General features: G+C 49.8%; 1 long non-coding RNA gene across 1 annotated transcript; it reads left to right on the plus strand.

The window, feature by feature from the left end:
• The first annotated feature begins 7,443 nt into the window (after positions 1 to 7,443).
• Positions 7,444 to 18,385, plus strand: LOC135967879 (uncharacterized). Its single transcript, XR_010582184.1, has 4 exons — positions 7,444 to 7,548; positions 11,260 to 11,368; positions 14,791 to 14,980; positions 17,770 to 18,385. It is a non-coding gene; the product is annotated as an uncharacterized lncRNA (long non-coding RNA).
• Positions 18,386 to 18,682: the final 297 nt, after the last annotated feature.

An 18,682-nucleotide genomic window follows, 5' to 3' on the forward strand; every position in this document is an offset into this window, starting at 1 on the left:
CGTATATGAATTCTAAAATTTTCTTTCTACATTCCGTGGTACCTTTGGGGTATGTATGTGTAACCTCATTGGGCTGACTGGTGAGCTGAGGCTTAGTGTGGGGGTTGCCTACGGGACCTATTGCCAATGGAGTGATAATGCCAGACTGAAACTCAGGTCCTTGCCTTCCACAATCCTCCCTGGACCCTGACAGTGTGGATGTGGAGGTGATGCAGGGTAGCCTGTGCAAGCCCCACCCCTGCATAGGGTCCTGTGGCCCTAGCAATACCTGTCTCCCTGGACTCAGGGCCGGAACCTGAACATCTGCTCTGCTCTGTGCTCTCTGGGGAGCAGCATCAGGTAAGCCCCAGAGCAGGTGTGGACATGTTTCTGATTAGAATGCCCCTTTCTTTTCCCACTCCCTTCCTTCCTCACGTCAGAGCCAGGCCTCTCAGACCAAGTCTAGAGTACTGTGACCAGGGGTAAGTTTTGTGGGCCTCTCAGAACTGAGGAATTTGTACTTGGCTTTGGGACATAATTTGTTGATTTTTACACCTCAGATCTGAAAGGAAAATCAGCCATCTGTGCCCAAAAACAGATAGGCTGGGGGTTGGGCACTGCCATCCTTGGGCTTGTCCTCCTGGGCCTCTCACTGTCCTCGGAGGAGGGGAAGTGCGGGCTGCTCTTGGTGGCATCAGTACCTGTGCAGCAATGACCCAAGTTGCTGGACCGTCTGTCCAGGCACTGGCCAGGAGAAGGGCATCCCCGGCCAGCTCATGTGCGATCCTGCATGGCCCTAGGCCCAAGGTGAGCTCATGGGATGAGTAAAGCCTCCTGCTGAGCCTGGCGGCTGAGTAAGAGGACACACTGTGCTCTCACACCTCCCTGGCCCCACCGCGGCATGCCCACCCTTGTCTTCCCTTCTGCTGCTTGGCGTGTTGTCACTGACGGCATGGGGCAGCCCTTTGCACACCGCATCCCTGGAGCCACGTGTTAACTGTGAGTTAATAAATGGGTATTGTTTTTAGCCACTAAATCTGTGGTCGTTTTTTACATTGAAGTAGAAGAGGAATACATACCATAAGTCTGCATATTCAAAAGCCATAAGTCAAGCTTACAAACTGTTAATAAAATATGTTCTATCCATCTACCTTGATCTTTTTTATGACTGTGAAGGCCAGGGTCAAATTCATAATTCTCTGACAACTAGGAGTTCTGTGCCAGGAGGTAGCTGCCTGGGGAGGGCTGGCCCCTGGATCCTAGTCCCTCGCTGGGACTTCTCATCTTCTCATTCCTGGCTTCATCCTGCACCAGAAGCAGGGGGGACAGAAGAGCCAGGAGAAGCCAAATTCTAACCACTCTCCTTCAAACAGCTGTCCCTTGGGCCCTGAGTGTGACTTGGCTTTGGGAAATTAACCTGGAGAAGAGTTTCAGGGCTGTATGGGCAGGAATACCATCGTCCTCCATGGGGAATGCATGGTCTAGAAGGGAGGGCTGTGGTTCTGGTGGGTACATCCACGCGGACCCACAGACTCTTCATTCCGTGGGGGTGGCCAAAGCAGAATTCCTCTACAGCCGGGGACCCAAGACAGGGACCTTTCATTTTATCCTTTTATTGTAGTAAAATACGTATGACATCAAATTTACCATTGTGAATTTAATACATTCACAATGTTGTGCAACCACCACCTCTATTTCGGTCCAGAACATTTTTATAGCCCCAAAAGGAAACTCTATACCCTTTAAGCAGTCACTCCCATCTCCCTCTCCTCCAGGCTCTGGCAACCACTAATCTGCGTTCTGTCTTTATGGCTTTACCTATTCTGGATATTTGATATAAATGGAATCACACACTACGCAGCCTTTTGTGTCTGGCTTTTTTCACTTAGCATAATGATTTCAGGTTCCTCCATGCTGGAACACATTTCGGTAGCTCATTCCTTTTTATGGAGGAATAACATTCCTTTGCACGGATAAACCATATGTCCAGGGGGCTTTCCTGCCAGGATCTAAGATGGTATTGGGCTGGGGCCTGGGGGAGGTCAGCTGGCGACTTTATCTCTTTGTCCTTTTCTCCTCCATGCCTCTTGGGGTTTGTCACTTTAGAATATGCTGCTGAGGCTTGGGGACCCAGGAAGACAGCCTGTCTCACCATGTCCGCTAGTCTTTGAAACCTGATCCTGAATCCTGCCTGGCGGTGGCCGCAACATCAGACAGAGCTGGAGCTGGTGTGACCCCATCCCAGGAGGACGCTCCTATTTCGGGGCTCCCAGCTGTCTGTCTCTGGTCAGGGTGCCCCAGCAGAGTCTGGGAAAAGCCAAAGCCTGTCTCTGGTGACAGCTCTGAGGTCCCACAGTGGGGAGAGGTGGTGGGTGGGGGAAGGAGTTGGACTTGCTCAACCGCGGTGCCTGGAGGGCGGAGGGAGTCCATCCTGGCACAGGGCAGAGCAATCAGACCCACGCCCAAAGAGATGCTTAGTTCTTCACTTGCGGAGCCTATTTTCCAGGGAAATTTAATTCCACATTGTTTGTTCTCTGCTCTGCAGACGCCTCGGGGTTCTGTGCCAGGAACCGAGCTGAGGAACTCAGCTGAGGAAACCACGGAAATCTCATTTGAAGAGGAATTTGGCCCCTGGAGCCCCCTCCCCACTCACTGGTGAGAGGGTGCCAAGACTTCAGTAGCCGCCGCCGCACCAGCAAACCCCAAACCACAGGAATGCAATGGGGTCACCTGGGGACAGAGGGAGATGGCTGGACAGCGAGTAGGCAGTGAGCCCTTGGGCCTGCATTGCATGGGGGTCTGCTGTTTTGTGACAAAAGCACTGGACTTGGTCTCCAGGCCTGGGTGTGGATTCAGGCTTGCCACTCTGGTCATGGGATCTTGGGTGGTCACGCCTGTGGCTAACCATGCTCACCTGGCCACTCTGGCCTTTGGACCAACTCAGGCAAGGAGCTGAGCTTGACAGGGAGGGAAGCCACGGATGGGGGTGGACGGAGGCGGTGAGTGAGAGTAGAATGTTCTGGTCTCCAGGCTCTGCAGCCTGAGCTGGGGAGGCACCCAGCACTTGTTACCCAGGAAAAGGAAACTACAATAATGACATCAGCTATGGGTCAAGGATTGCTCCAGGCCCTTTTTTTTTTTTTTTTTTTTTTTGAGACAGAGTCTTGCTCTGTCACCCTGGCTGGAGTGCAGTGGCGCCATCTGGGCTCACTGCAAGCTCCGCCTCCTGGGTTCGCGCCATTCTCCTGCCTCAGCCTCCCAAGTAGCTGGGACTACAGGTGCCCGCCACCACGCCTGGCTAATTTTTTTGTATTTTTAGTAGAGACAGGGTTTCACTGTGCTAGCCAGGATGGCCTCGATCTCCTGACCTCATAATCCACCTGCCTCGGCCTCCCAAAGTGCTGGGATTACAGGCGTGAGCCACCGCACCCGGCCGGCTTCAGGCACTTTATATAATACATTGCATTTCTCCTTATGATGGCCCTCTGGTGTGGCTGGCATCATTCTCTTTCACAGACAAGGAAACCAAGAAAGGAGAAGGGGACTCCCCTAGAGTAACTGGTACCAGGGCAGAGGCTGGGCAGGGGGTGGTCATGCCCAAATGCTGAGTGCTCCACACCATGCTACTGGCCCCCGACTCAGTCCTCAGACTTGTTCCTTGGTGAGATCACAGTTGAAATGATAGTTTCTTCCTCTTAAAACTCCTCCTAGTTAAGAAAAGAATCATAGTATTTTTGAGCGGGAATGGACTTGGGTACGAGTTACCATTTTATAAATGGGGAAATTGAGGCTTGGAGAGGAGAAGCTGCTTTTCCATTTGAATCTTCAAATGAGATTCCCGTGGTTTCCTCAGCTGAATTTCCCAGCTCGGTTCCTGGCACAGAACTCCGAGGCGTCTGCAGAGCAGAGAACAAACCATGTGGAATTAAATTGCCCTGGAAAATAGGCTCCACAAGTGAAGATCTGGAAGATCTTCCTGACTTTTATCCCCCAGGAAGACAGCAGATCCAGCTCCAGATGCTCTCTGGCCATTTGGCCCATAGGGGTAGAATCCAGGGTCCCCGAGGCCAAGGCTGTCTTTAGTGCCCAGTGGGGCAGAATCTCCTTGCTCTGCCCAGGTTCCACGCCTGTCTGTTGGTGTGATCCTGTGTCCAACCTGAGAGGCCAGTGATGGTTTGGCGCACCCTGTCCCCACTATTAGAACCCTGCTGGGTGGGTTCAGGAGTGCCACGTTGGTAGACGAAGCACTGCTCTATTTTGTCCCTCACCTTAACAGGCACACGTCACCTTATTGGGTGGCTCTATCCAGCAGAAGGAGAGAAGGTGGGAATGAGTACCATCGTGGTTCAGACACTGTCCAGTGGGGTCACCTTAGCCTAGTCACTTCATATATGGAGGGATTCCTGGCAGCAGGCTCTGTGCTAAGGTGCTGGGGAAACAAAAATAAAATAATGTCCCACTTCTCAAGGAGGAACTCTCGGTCTAGTGAAGGCAGATATGCAGTTTAACAATGACTATTTCATGATGTCCTTGCTCTGCAGAGGAGGAGGTGAGCAGCACAGTGGGAGCACGGAGGGAATCAGGACCGGCTTGCTAGAGGAGGCAGGGCTGAGATATAACGAGAAGGGTTATTTGCCAGGTGGACAAAAGCAGAGGTCATTGAGTTTAGAAAGTGGGTTCAAATTGGGTGCACTGGTGCACTTCTGTAGTCCTAGCTACTTGGGAGGCTGAGGCAGGAGGATCCCTTGAGCCCAGGGGTTTGAGGCTACAATGAGCTATGATGGTGCCACTGCACTCAAGCCTGGGTGACAGAGTGAGACCCTGTCTCAACAAAAAACAACAGACTCAGCAAGTGCAAAGGAATGAACATGTGGCACGGAAATGTGGAATAACTTGGAAGAGTCGGATAATACAAAGTGGCATGGTGGCAGTGATGGTGCGGGGATGTCAGGCTGGCGAGGGAGCGATGCCAGATGTAAGTCTTTATATACCATGCACAGGTGTTTCTACTTCATCCTCAGAGGCGTTGGGAGGCATGAAGCATTTCAAGCAGGGGATGGACACAACCAGATCTGTGTTGTGGAAAGTCTGCCTGGGCTGCCCCAGGAAGGGCGTGATGAGGGTAGGGAGGACACCCAGAAAGCTGATACTGTGATCTGGGTGAGATGGGGTGGGGTAGGGGAGGAACCCTAAGGCTGGGCAGTGAGAGAAGTAACAGAATTGAGGGATTGTGCTTAGCTGGTTTGGGGGCCTGGGGAGAAGGGATTTGGTTTTTGGCTTGAGTGACTGGGTAATTGGGGCACCGTCCATCCCAGTAGGGAAATGGGAGGTGTGTAGGTTTAATGGTGAGGATGGAGATGCATGTGCATTAAGTTTGGGGACCTGATGATTTGAGGTGCTCATGGGACATCCAAAGTGAGATGTCTGGGTGACAGTTGATATAAAGTTTTGGAGGCCAAAAGACAAGTTAGGGCTGTAGTTTGATATTTGGGGCTCATCACCCTACGTCAAATACAGACGAGTTAAGGGGCCACAGCATGCTCTGGAAGCTGCACAGGATGACTTTGGTGCCCTGCACATCCACCGTTGGCATTTGCCGTTCCCCTGCATGCTGAGGCTTCTGCCTGCATCCCTGCAGCTCTGCCAGAGGCCTTCTCTGCAGACAGGAGCAGGCTGTCTGTCCTGTGCATGGGAGACGCTAGGAGTGCCGTGGAGGTGATGACCCCAGGAGCAGCCTTCAGCCAGTGACAGATGAGAACTGGATGATGAAAACTCCGTCTTCGCCTCCCGTAGGTGTGTTCCGCCATCTCCCAGGGGCTTCCAGTGGGATTGCGTTTGAGTTCCCAGTTGCCCACAGGTGCTTGTCAGTCCTCCTCCATTGGCTTTCTCCCCTTTTCTGTGTCACTCTTCCATTTCACTACAGTGCTTCCTGGGATCACCTGCCAAGTCGATGAATCTCATGCTCATCCTTGTCTCAGAGTCTGCTTCTGGGGAACCCGTTCTAAAACACTGGTTTCCTTCAGTAGGATGAGCATCTGCATTGACTGCTTCCTGTCCTGATTGCTCCTTCATGTTTCCAGCATGTCTTGACTCTCAACTGGCCTGGAAGTGACTTCAGGGTGTTTTCATCTCTGTGTCTCCAGCACCAGGATGCCAGGGAAAGGGATTCCTCAGCAAGCGGTTGTTGAATATACGAATAAACCCACCAGTGGCTTCTCATTGCTTTTAGGATCGAGACCCAACTGTTCAATCAGCTTCACCGGGCTCCTTCCCACCTCTCCACCTCCACGTCCTGCCACCCTCCCCTCTACCCTCTGAACTGCAGTCACTCAGGCCTCTCCTCCTATTCCTCTTCAATTTTCCATGTGCTTTCCTCCCCGATGGCGCGTGTGGCACATGTGGGTCTCTGCCTGACTGCTCCTTCGCAGAGCCATCCTCTTGACACAGTACTAGTTCACACCTCCTCCCCTATCCTTCCCTTTGCACTCCTCCATTTCCCCCTCCCCACCCCCTTCTCCCTCAGGCATCCTCTCGCAGCAGAGATGACCCTGACCACGGTCTCCGGCCCAGACCAGTTGGGGTCCTGCAGTTCTAACCTCCTGTAGCACTCTGTGTATTTCTTCATGCTCCCTATCGTTGATTTCGGTTATGAATTTTTTTTTTTTTGAGACAGAGTTTTGCTCTTGTTGCCCAGGCTGGAGTGCAGTGGCGCAATCTCGGCTCACTGTAACTTCAACCTCCTGGGTTCAAGCGATTCTCCTACCTCAGCCTCCTGAGTAGCTGGGATTACCGACATGCGCCACCACGCCCGGCTAATTTTTTTTTTGTATTTTTAGTAGAGATGGGGTTTCACCATGTTGGTCAGGCTTGCCTCGTACTCCTGACCTCAGGTGATCCATCCACCTCGGCCTCCCAAAGTGCTGGGATCACAGGTGTGAGCCACCGTGCCCGGCCTTGGAATTATTTAAATAATGCTTAGACTGATGTTTCTCAAACTTTTCTGATTATGAACTACAGGAAGAAAAGGACTTTATGCCAGGACCCAGTTCACATAATACATGTATAATTGAATGCTTATCCTTACTGCATGGGCCACACTTATATTTTCTATCCCATGCTCTATTGCATTAAAAAAAATGCTGGCTGTGACTCACTAAATGGACTATAGGCTGGCAGTTGGGAAAAAAGGTCTAGACGACAAGGTAGATGCCTGCAAATTCAGGAGAGTAGGGACTTAATTCACTTGTGCTCACTGCTGTCCCCCAGGGCACTGCACCGTGCCTGGCACCCAGAAAGGTGCTCCATCAGTATTTGTTGAATGACTGTATGATAGGAACAAACACGGATGAATGAATGAATGAATGAATTGCCTGCCCCACCCAGACAGGAAAGTGTGGCTTCTATCAGATTTTTCTGTTACCAAAAAATACCAGCCCACTTCCTGTGGCTTTGATCTGCAGCCTTAATTCTAAACTGCCCTGCCTCAGTCAACAGCTATCTGCAGCTCATTTCCTGCTTTCTGGCCATCTTATCTCTCTCTCCAAACATTTCTCAGCTTTCTCTTTCCAGGTGAGTATACCCAGAGCCCCAGTTCTTCCTCTTGCAACTTTGGCAGCACAGGGTGGGGCTGCCCTTTTGGGCCAAGTACTTCCCAGATCTCAGGCTCCTGGGGTGCGGGGCCTTTCTGGGTCAGGTGTGTCCTTCTGACTCCAGCCTCCTGGGGGGCAGGTGCTAGGACTGGGCCTGGGCATTGGTCCACATCCTGTTGATAGTCTTTGGGACAGGATGGGGGGTGAGGATGGAGGGTAGACGTTGATGAAATAACCATGCAAATGTCTAATTATGGACTGTGAAAGAGGCTATGAAGGAAAAGTCAAGGTTGCCTTGAGAATGTAACAAGGTACATGCCTATAGGGGATCAGGGAGAGCTTCCTCAATTAATCCAAGATCTGGATACAGTGGAAGTTAGCCAGGCAAAGAGGGTAAAGGAGAGAGAAAGAGCTTGCAGATGGAAGAGACGGCAGGTGCAAAGGTCCTGGGGTAGGAGTGAGTGATAGTTGTCCTCTTGAGGAGCTGAAGAAAACTCAGTGCAGCTGGTGGACAAAGACACAAGGATTTACAACAACAAGGCCAGAGAGGCAGCTGGGGACCAGCCCCAGTGCACCAGCTTAGAGGATTTGGATTTACCTTGAGAACCGTGGAAAACAGAACATTTGTAGAAGTGTGACGACATTGTGTTTGTTGTTGTTTTTTGTTTGTTTTCGTTTATTTTTATTTATTTATTTTTGAGACAGAGTTTCGTTCTGTTGCCCAGGCTGGGGTGCAGCGACGCTATCTTGGCTCACTGTAATCTCCACCTCCCGGGTTCAAGGATTCTCCTGCCTCAGCCTCCCTAGTAGCTGGGACTACAGGCACATGCCACCATGCCCAGCTAATTTTTTGTATTTTTAGTAGAGACGGGGCTTCACTCTGTTTGCCAGGATGGTCTCAATCTCCTGACCTCGTGATCCGCCCATCTCGGCCTCCTAAAGTGCTGGGATTACAGCTGTGAGCCACAGCGCCCGGCCCTGTTTTTTGGTTTATTTTCGAGACAAGGTCTTTCTCTGCCACCCAGGCTGGAGTGCAGTGGCATGATCATAGCTCACTGCAGCCTTGACCTCCTGGGCTCCAGCAATCCTCCCAAGACATTGTGTTTTGAAAGATCCTTTGAGTGTGTTTGGCTAACGGGTGGGGGAGCTGATCAAGTGTAGAGGCAGAGCCTAGGGTGGTGGTGGTGGAGACACAGGCACATGACTGGCTTTGAGAAACACAGTACTTAGTAGGCACTGTCCAAAACAGTCCAATACAGTAGAGTTGAATTTGTCCATTCAACACTATTAAACACCATGACTCTAAGGACCAGAGAGCCAGGCTGGGCTCTGCCTTTAGGCAGCTCTCACTCCCAGAAATTGGAGTGCAAGTTGGAGGCAGATTGGCCAGGCTGAAAGTGCAAAGTGCTCAGGGAGGTTCAAATAGCAAGCATGCGTCCTGGAGCGCATGCCCAGAGGAAGAAGGAGCACCTTCAGTGGATGTTTTCCTGCAAATACTGTTTGAGTTCCAGGCAGAAGAGAAAACGGGGCCCTGGGAGAGGATTCATTAGGGTCTCCTCCCTGATTCCTCACCATCATTTATAGGACTTTTGGCTACAGGGATCTTCCCTGCATTCCACCGGGGCCCGTAGTAGGGCTGAGAGTGTGAGAGGGAACAGGGGTCTCCTCAAGTGCTTGGGGCAGCCGAGCCTCGTAGGTCAGGTGAGAGAAGGGACATCCAGACTGCTCTCACTCTCCTCTCCCTGCCTCTGACTCATTTTCCTTGGAAGTGCATTTCTCTGTAAACCTGCTTACTCATGGAGTCTCCGCCCTCCAGCTGCAGGCTCGCACCCTTCCCTGGGGTGTCTCAGTGAGCAAGCTCGAGCACCCACCCATATCCCCTCATACCCATCTCCAAGTAAGGCCTGGGTCTTCCCCTTGGAGTGGGAGCTCCCTGAGGGCAGGGCAGGGATGTTTCTTTGCTTGGTGATTAGGGCTCCTCCAAGGCCTTGAGGAGGGTTTCTCACCCACAGCTTGTTGCCAGCCACCCTCGCGCCAGCCCTCTGCCCCTCAAAGGGCTCTGAGGGATCCTCCTGTTATATGGAATGGCAGGTTGTGGGGTGGGTTTGTGGGGCTCCAGCTGCCTCCCCAACTACTTCCTGCTGCTGAGGACTGTCTAGAGGGCTTCAGGCCCTGGCTGTGGGGAGTACAGACAGCCCTTGAGGGTGCTTCCCCATCAGAGCCCACTCTGTCCATTTCATCCAAAGAGCTCCAGGGCAAACTCTGCTGTGACTGGAAATGGGGCCGGGCTTTAAGGGGCTGCTGGGGGCTCATGGAGGTCAGGTTGTGCTCTCCAGCCTGGCTTTCCTGACTCCTGGGGGCGCTGACAGCAGTGCTCTCTCCCTGGCATCTGGCTCCCTCCTCTGCCGCACCCCCTGCCCCCGCTCCGCCTGGACTCCTGGGTCCACTTCATAGACCAGCAGCAGAACTGCACAGAGAGGGTAAGAACTGCCTTCTAGTCAGCAGAAGCTCAGATGGAAAGAGACTCTGCTGACCAGCACCAGGGCATCTGGGGCAGCCCCATGGGAGCTCCCCAGGGCTGGGAGCTCACAATCACCTGCTCCAGTCCCTGCCTTCCTGCCAAGGGGCGGACCCTCTCCAGTGTGAGCTGGGACCTGAAGCAGGCGCCTTTCCTTGCTCTGGTCTCACTACGCTTTGGTGTCCACCCAACCTCCTAAGATCACATCAAGGGGCGCTTGGGAGAATAGGACGCCTGCTCCCCCAACCTGCCCCCTGAATCCCAGCACTCTCAGACTTTGGATGGTGTAGCACGGAACTGTAGAGCTTTAAAGAAGGCAGCAGAGTTTAGGGGAAGAGAAAAACAGCTGATCTCCAACAGGCATTCTAAGTGGAGTCCTCGACAGCTGGGAGCAGCTCCACAGCCTTCGAGGTGTGGGTGAAGCAAAAAGACCAAGTGAGACCCAGGGAAGCAGGAGGGGCTGTGGGAAGGTCAGAGGGCACTGGGGCAGCCTGTGCCTTTGAGGGCCTCAGAAATATCCCACACACACTCCCTTCCGGAAGGACTGAGGAACAAGCTCTTGGGAGTCGCATCCAAATTGGGCAGAACCGGCTGGGTGCAGTAGGCTCATGCCTGTAATCCCAGTACTGTGGGAGGCCAAGGTGGGCAGATCACCTGAGGTCAGGAGTTCGAGACCAGCCTGGCTGACATGGCGAAAACCCATCTCTACTAAAAATGCAAAAATTAGCCAGGAGTGATGGCACACGCCTCTAATCCAAGCTACTTGGGAGGCTGAGGCAGGAGAATCATTTGAACCCAGGAGGCAGAGGTTGCAGTGAGCCGAGAGGGCACCACTGCACTCCAGCCTGGGCAACAGAGTGAGACTCGGTATCGAAGAAAAACAAAAAAACAACAAAAACAAAAACAAAACCAAAAACAAATTGGTCAGAACCACCGGGGTAAAACAGACAGCAAGCTCAGAAGGTTTACATCGTTGGGGGGTGAGGTTCAGGGGAGGTGTCCCATGGAGACGGTCTCAAAGGGAAGCCATGTGTTGAATACTTCCAGTACCAGTAGCGGGGTGGGGGGACCCAGGAGGAGTGAAGCAGTGAATCCCCTGGCGCATTCCCAGCCCATAGCCTGGAACGTCCTCCTAAATGTACAGGAAAATCCTTATTTAATAACGATCAACAGAACAGGATTATGAACAGACGCCATACAGAGGTATTTGTAAGAAAGAAGGTGGATGCAGAATCCTTTCTTCAAACAGAAGCTTACCAGTAAGTGCAGACGAATACAACAGGTAGGTCAAGGCTAATCCAGTTGGAGGGGGTGCTGGTGGAGGTGGGCACTGAGGGAGGGGTCAGCGCCCTAGCCGTTCAGCCCCCTCCATCCTCCTGCAGCCCCCACCTGGGTTCTATGCAGCCTGATGTGTCCCCGCCCCCTCCTATGCAATGAAGGAGGGAGACACAGAGAGGGAGAGTGGCTTCCCCAAGACCACCCAGGTTTGTGGTGGAGCGGGAAGAGGTCACGAGGCCTCCTGCCCAGCACCGCCTCTCTTACCCCAGCCTGTCTGTTGCCGCTTGCATCCCTCCATTCACACAGTGTCTTCTCCTGCCAGACCCCAGCAGGACACAGTGGGCAGGACAGGTTCCTCTGGGTCTGCCTGAAGGACCCAAAGTCCAAGGACAAGAGTCTCTTGGTGGCCTCAGGAAGGAGAGAAGGAGGCACTGTTTCAGATGGGCTGGGGGAAGTGGAGGTGGGATGCAGGGCTGTGGAGTCCTCCTGGCAGCCTGGGCTGTCTGTGGGGCGTGGCAGGATGTCAGAGGGTCTGTGTTGAGGCCTAGCCCTGTCTTCTCTACAATAAAGGAACTGCTTTGGGCCTCAGTGTTCTCACCTGTGAAATGGGGCCACACTCTGCCCTTCCAGCTTCGTGTTGCTGAAGGGAGGCTCTGAGGAGATGCAAGCATCCTGTGGCTGTAACAAGATGCCACGAGCGAATCATACCCTCAGCCTGGGCCCCGGGAGTCTCCTGCCTCTGGGCTTCCGGAGTCCCCCGCTCCACTGTGACCCCCAGGGAGAGTCCCCAGGTATCCTCCCCGGTGTGGAGGGTGCCCTCACAGTTGTCCCTGAGCCGCTCCAGGATGAGTGGCTCCACAGGGAACGTCCTCCCACTCTGTAGGAAGCGGAGCATGGCTGAGAGGAACTTCCTGTGGTCAAGTCACTCCTGTCCCCAGACGCACACAGACACAAACACATACATATCCTGAGGTATTGAAGAAGAATTCACCACACCCTGAAGATTGCTTTCCACAAAGCACCCCCTCCAAGCCCTGAGTCACCCAACTCCTTCACTCTGGACACCCTGCTAGGGACAAGGATATTTGTTCTTTTGGCAGACATGGGTTCAAGTCCCTGCTCCACTGCTAACTAATGGCATGGCCTTGGTCAAGCATTACTTGCTAATCTCAGTTTTTTCATCGGTAGAATAGGGATAATAGCATCAACCTTATATGGTGGTTGTGAGGATCAAATGAGATACTGTGTGTGTGGCAGGAGGAAAGCTATGGGGGCGGGGTGAGTGTTCCATCCCAGTCTCTCCCTTCACTCTGCTCATCAGAGAAAATCCTGGCTTGGCCTATTTGAATTGTGTGTGTGTGTGTGTGTGTGTGTGTGTGTGTCTCCCTTGCCCTCTGAGAAAGGTGCTGATTTATTGGAATAGTCCTTAGGCATAGGTGATGGGAGGAGAGAGAGAGGGAAGAAGGATCTGCAGCAAGACTGAGGGAGGAGGGAGGTTTGAGCAGCTGTAATGGGTGAGGGAAGAGAGTGGGTGGGAAAAAGGAGATTTGAGAAGCATCACTATGATCCATGATTCTTTGTAGTCAAGTTTAAGAAATTCAAGTAAATGGAGTTATTGTGAAATTATTATTTTTTGGTTGCTATTCTCTCTCTCCCGTCCCCCTCTCTCTGTCTTTTTTTTTTTTTTTTTTTTTTTTTTGTGAGATGGGGTCTTGCTCTGTTGCCTAGGCTGGAGTGATGCAGTGGTGAGATCATAGTTCACTGCAGCCAATTTTTTTTTTTTTTTTTTTTGTAGCGACAGGGTCTTGTTATATTGCCCAGGGTGGTCTCAAACTCCTGGCCTCAAGTGATCCTCCTGCCTTAGCCTCCCAAAGTGCTGGGATTATAGGCATGAGCTACTGCGCCCAGCTTGGTTGCCATCCTTGATGATAACACAGCTTTGAGACTGGACTATTTTCATGATGGCCTTGTAAGTGATACCTATGTAACGTGCTTAGCACACAGTAGGGACACAGTAGGCGCAGTGACTGGTGCTGCATCCTCCGAGTTTGGATGACACTTGTGTGCACATGTACTGTCTCCCATATTGGACTGGGCATTTCCTGAGTGTGGGTGGGATCACATCAGCCTGGGACTCTATTTTGTTTCCCTGCCCTCCCACCCCCCGCTATATTAGATGAGAAGCTCCTTGAGGACAAGGACTTTGCCTTCTTCATTAGACCTGCGACTCCCAGTGTGGACGATGCTCTTCCTCCTCTTGGCTCTGCCCAAGGCCCGAGAACAGGATCCTGCTCACAGATTGTGTCTTAGCTCCATATTTGTCTGACTAATGGGCCTAACTCTGCCTGGGTGGGAGGCGAAAGGTAGAGGGAGGAAGAAGGGAGAGCTGAAGGCCTAAGGTGTTTTATTCTGACTTGTGCTGCCCAAGGCGGTAAAGAGAAGAACAGAGAAAGCATCCTGCCCCAGCCCTGCCCCAGAGCTAAATGTGTCATTCTAGAGAATGAAAAATTCCATCCCCACCCAGTGGGTTCTCAGAATTCCAGGTGAGCTCTGTCTAGTCTAACTGTCTTTCTTCCTCTGACTCTGTCTCATGGGGTGGGGCAAGGGCCAAGCCAAACCAAGGATGTGTCTCGTGGAGTGGAACGTGTTTACTTGTGTTTGGCAAAGTGGCAGGGTTGGCTACGGAGGTCATGACAGCAGCTCAGAAGCTCCTGCAAGAAAGGAACAAAGTGTTTGTGTTGTGGACAAGTTAGAATCTGTCTGTCTAGGTCATAACTTGGCTCCTTTCTTCCTTCCTCCCTCCCTCTTTCCCTTCCCTCCCTCCCTCCCCCCCTCCCTCCCTCCCTCCCTCCCTTTCTTCCTTCCCTCCTTCTGTTCTCTCTCTTTCTCTCTCTCTTTTTTTTTTTTTTTTTTTTTTGAGAGAGGGTCTTACTCTGTCACCCAGGCTGAATTGCAGTGGTGCAATCTCAGCTCACTGCAAACTCCACCTCCCTAGATCAAGTGATTCTCCTGACTCAGCCTCCCAAGTAGCTGGGATTACAGGTGCATGCCACCATGCCTGGCTAATTTTTGTATTTTTAGTAGAGACAGGGCTCCACCATGTTGGCCAGGCTGGTCTCAAACTCCTGACCTCAAGTGACCCACCTGCCTCGGCCTCCCAGAGTGCTGGGATCACAGATGTGAGCCACCATGCCCGGCCATAATAGCTTGGCTTTCATATCTCTGCCTGGCAGTGGGTTTGGGCTCTTCATAATCCGGTTCAGTTTGCTGCAACTTAATTAGACTCTAATACTTATTGATTGCCCACTATGTGCTAGCTATAGGACTGGGTATAGGGGAAATATGAGGAATCAGATCAGGATACTCTCTTTAAGGACTCCCTCTGTACCAGAGGGACAGGTGTGTGCAAAGCTCTCTTGGTTGCAGAGAGATTGGAACAAAGCAGAGGTGTGAACAGGTGTCAGGGGGACCCAGAAGAAACAGCAGTTAATCTTCTGGAAGGTTGGAGAAGACTTTGTGAATGTGGGGATGTTTAATCTGAACCTTGAAGAACAAGCATAAATCCAAGAGGTACAGAAGAGGGGAGGTGGAAATAGCATGAACGAGGTGGGGCATGGTGAGTAGTCCAGTATGGAGTGGAAAGGAGGAACAGCAATGAGCATTTATTGAGCACCTACTAATCACTGATTCTGTGCTAGGTGCTCTGTGTATATATGATCTCACTTAATCCTCACGGCAATCTGAGAAGGTAGGTACTGATGAGGGAACTAACATTTGGAGAGAACAGATGGTTGAACCAGGATTTGAATCAGGTTTGTTTGACTCTAAACACTCCATGCTCTTTTTTTTTTAATCATGCCAGTGGTTTTCCCAGTATATTCTACAAAATTTTTAGGGTTCTGAGGAGGTGCTTTAGGGACACGTATAATTTTAGTTTCATATTTAAAATATATTATAATCAACAGACACTGAAATGTGTCATGTAACAAAAAAAACTTTCCTTCCATCTCTGTGCATATTTTTGAGTTTCTTGTAAATGTGTCATTGATTAGAAGGACCGCACAGTCTACTCAGGTCTGTCCATGTAAAAGCACACACCCACGCCCACCAGCCTTCATTACAAGGTCAGTGGGACTTCCAATCCAAGAAGGTTGACTAAATGCACATGGGCTTATCTTTACCTCTTCCAGAAATGTCTTCATAATAAATAATAAATATATCAATGCTTCCAAAGGAAAATTTGAACTGGGAGGGGGCACTTGTGTACAAGAGAAATCTCAACAAATTTCTGGAGAAGTGGTTTGATGGGGAATGATGACTGAGTAAGCAGGACAGAGCAAGCTGCAGTGTGGAATGCACATGGCTGGGTTTGCAGCCAAAGAGGGAGCTGACCTGCCCGCAGAGGCCCGGAGAAGCTCAGGACTTGGATGTGCTAGGTGCAATGGAGGGTGGGAAAGGGATGTGTGGCTGAAAAGGGGGAACTTAACTGGAAGTCTAATAATGGAACAGTTAACTTCCCTGACCCTTATATGCAAACTGTTCAGCCAGCAGATGTTTGCTCTGTCCCCCATTTTGCTCCTTCCCTTAATTTCTTCTTTAAAGAAATTAAACTGCCTGAGGAAGACTAGGATAGCTGGGTTTTAAGGTGGCATCTGAGAGCAAAGCACACTGCAGGCTGACATTTAGAAATCTCAAGGCATAAAGATCAGTTTACTTGGAAACAAAGCCTGCCATTCATCTCCTCTTATCCATGTACACAGAGCTTCCAGGAAACTTTTCTACTGCTTCATTCTTAAATATGAATGGACAACCATAAGCCAGAAGCTATTTGAGGAAGCCTGAAATATGAAATAGAGAGACTAAGATAAACAGAGTGAAAATAAGACCTCTGAGGAAACAAAGACAATTCATACGTAGAACAGAACTTAAAAAAAGAATTCAAGAAGACACTGAATCTATAAAACATGAGTAGTGATATGAAAAAAGAAACAATGAGAGAACACAAAAGCCCCAGACATAGAAAAATATAATCAAAATTCATTGGAAATGTTGAAAGTTAAGGTCAAGGTAATCTCTCAGAAAATAAAGCAAAAGGGTAAAGACACAGAATTTTATTAGAGAATATATGAGACATAAAAAATCAATACAGGAGGTCCATGTTTGATTTATAAAGATTTCAGGGAGAAGAGAGAAATCAAGGGAGAGAATTTTCAAGTAAATGACTGAATAGAATTTTTTAAACACAAAGCACTCCAGTCTTCAGAATAACAGGACTCATCAAGCCCCCAGCATGAAAAACATACAAGATTTAGAAATTTCAGAATACTTAGGAAAACGAGAAGGTGCTAAAAGTTTCCAGAGAGAAAAAAATCACCTATAAAGGACTGAAAATCAGAAAGGCACCAGACTTCTCACTAGCAGCATTGGATGCCAAAAGACAATGACGCAATCTCTTCCAAGTTCTGAGAGAGAGTGATTTTCAATTTAGAATTCAATACCCAGCTAAACTGTCTACCGGCTAAGAGGGCAGATCAAAGACACTTTAAGACACACCAGGACTAAGGAAGTTTACTTCCTGTAGACTCCTTGTGGTAATGTTGCCGGAAAAAAAACAGCAATGGAGGATGTGCAGCAGTAAAACAAAGGAGAAACCAAGAATGAGAAAAACATGGAATTTTTGTCAGCTTATAAGTTGGCTTGGTATGTAGTTTTAATTAATTTGTTAATTTAGTGTGTGTTTTCTGTTATTAGGTTTAGGTACCAGGGTTGTGCTAGCTTTGTAAGATGAACTAAGTTTTCTACCTTTTTATTCTCTGAAAGTGTTTGCACAGGGAATAATCTCCTTCTTGAATGTTTGCAAAAACAATTGTCCACATCTTTTTAAAAAACCACTTTTTGGACAAGATTTTTTTCTATTTTCTTTCATCATTTTGTGCTCTTTGTGGCAGGCCATTCTGCTATCCAATATTCATTCTTCTTCCTTTATTGAAAAGAATCCAGTTTTGCCAAGTTCAAAGTTAAATTTCATGGACTCCCTTTCAGAGAGAGGGGCAAGTGACACAGTTTTGGCCCATGAGATGAAAACACACATTTACTGAATAGAGTTTCTGGAAAAGTTATCCGTTTCCTGATAAGAAGGGACAGATTTAGCTGTCTCTTTGTCCTCCCTGCCTTGTCTGGAATGTAGACAGGCTGCCTAGACATGGAGGAGCAATCTTAAAAGTGTGAAGACAAAAGCCACTTTCTAAGGATGGTGGAGCAGAAAGGCAGATGGAGTCCTGCTCCCTGGCACCATCATGGAGCATGACCCAGCCCAGATCTGCCCCCTTCTGAATTTCCTGTTGCATTAGAAAAAATGTCCCTTTTTAGTTTAAGTTACTGATCTCAATTTTGTGTTATTTGCAGCAAGTTCACTTCCAATTGATACGGCCTTTTGCCTCAGATCTGCTTCCTGTAACACAGAAGTTTTCAGATTCTATGAAAAGGTATTGAGTGAATTGAAGGCTCTGTTAAGGGGGCAGCTATCTCCCCTCCCCATTCTCCTATCAGCCCGTAAAACAGGAACTGACAACCTCTTGGAAGAACTGGGAAGAAGCTTTTCGACTTTCTTGGTACAATCTTCACTGGTTCCTCTCTGTGAGAGGAGGAGGGAAATCTTGGGTTGGTGCAGTTGGGAAAAGGGTATGAAGTGTGCATGGCTCAGCCTGTTCCTGGCTCTCTCTCTGGGACTGACCTGACTGCAAGCAGCATGTTCTCTCTCTGCTCCTGCCTCCTCCAGGCAACGCGCACCAGGGCGGGTCCAGCCCCTGCTTGGGAGGACTTCAATAGTCCAGCTGCTCTGCCGCGAGTGGGTGAGTGAGTTCAAGTCAGGGGAGAAGACACAGAAAGCTCATTTGGGCCTTGGGTCTTAGCCACATCCTCCAGTCCATCTGGACTAGCAATAAAGCTGACATTTTAATCCCTACTTGTCTCCTGTGACTATTTCTCAATTGGATCAGACCTCGGAGAAGTGAGGGGTGTGATTAACTAGCACCCGCAAACCCCCAACATCTGTTGAATATCTAGCCCCAGTGGGAAAAGCCAAAGTTAGATGAAAACACTGGTTTAACATTCTGGTAATTATTAGACAATATTTCTTTATCCTTGTTCGTATGTCTTTTGATCTTACTATAAAATGTGTGTCACGTGGGTTTTTTAATTTTTACATTTTCTTTTGAAGATAAGAGCCTGGATTGAGAGCGATAAGTCTCTTCTGAGTCTTGGCTACCACTCACTTTCTCTGTTCCTTGACTTCTCTGGGCTTCAATTTTACCAATTA

This window comes from Macaca fascicularis, chromosome 16, assembly GCF_037993035.2.
Source record: "Macaca fascicularis isolate 582-1 chromosome 16, T2T-MFA8v1.1".
In the NCBI taxonomy this organism is placed as follows: domain Eukaryota; kingdom Metazoa; phylum Chordata; class Mammalia; order Primates; family Cercopithecidae; genus Macaca; species Macaca fascicularis.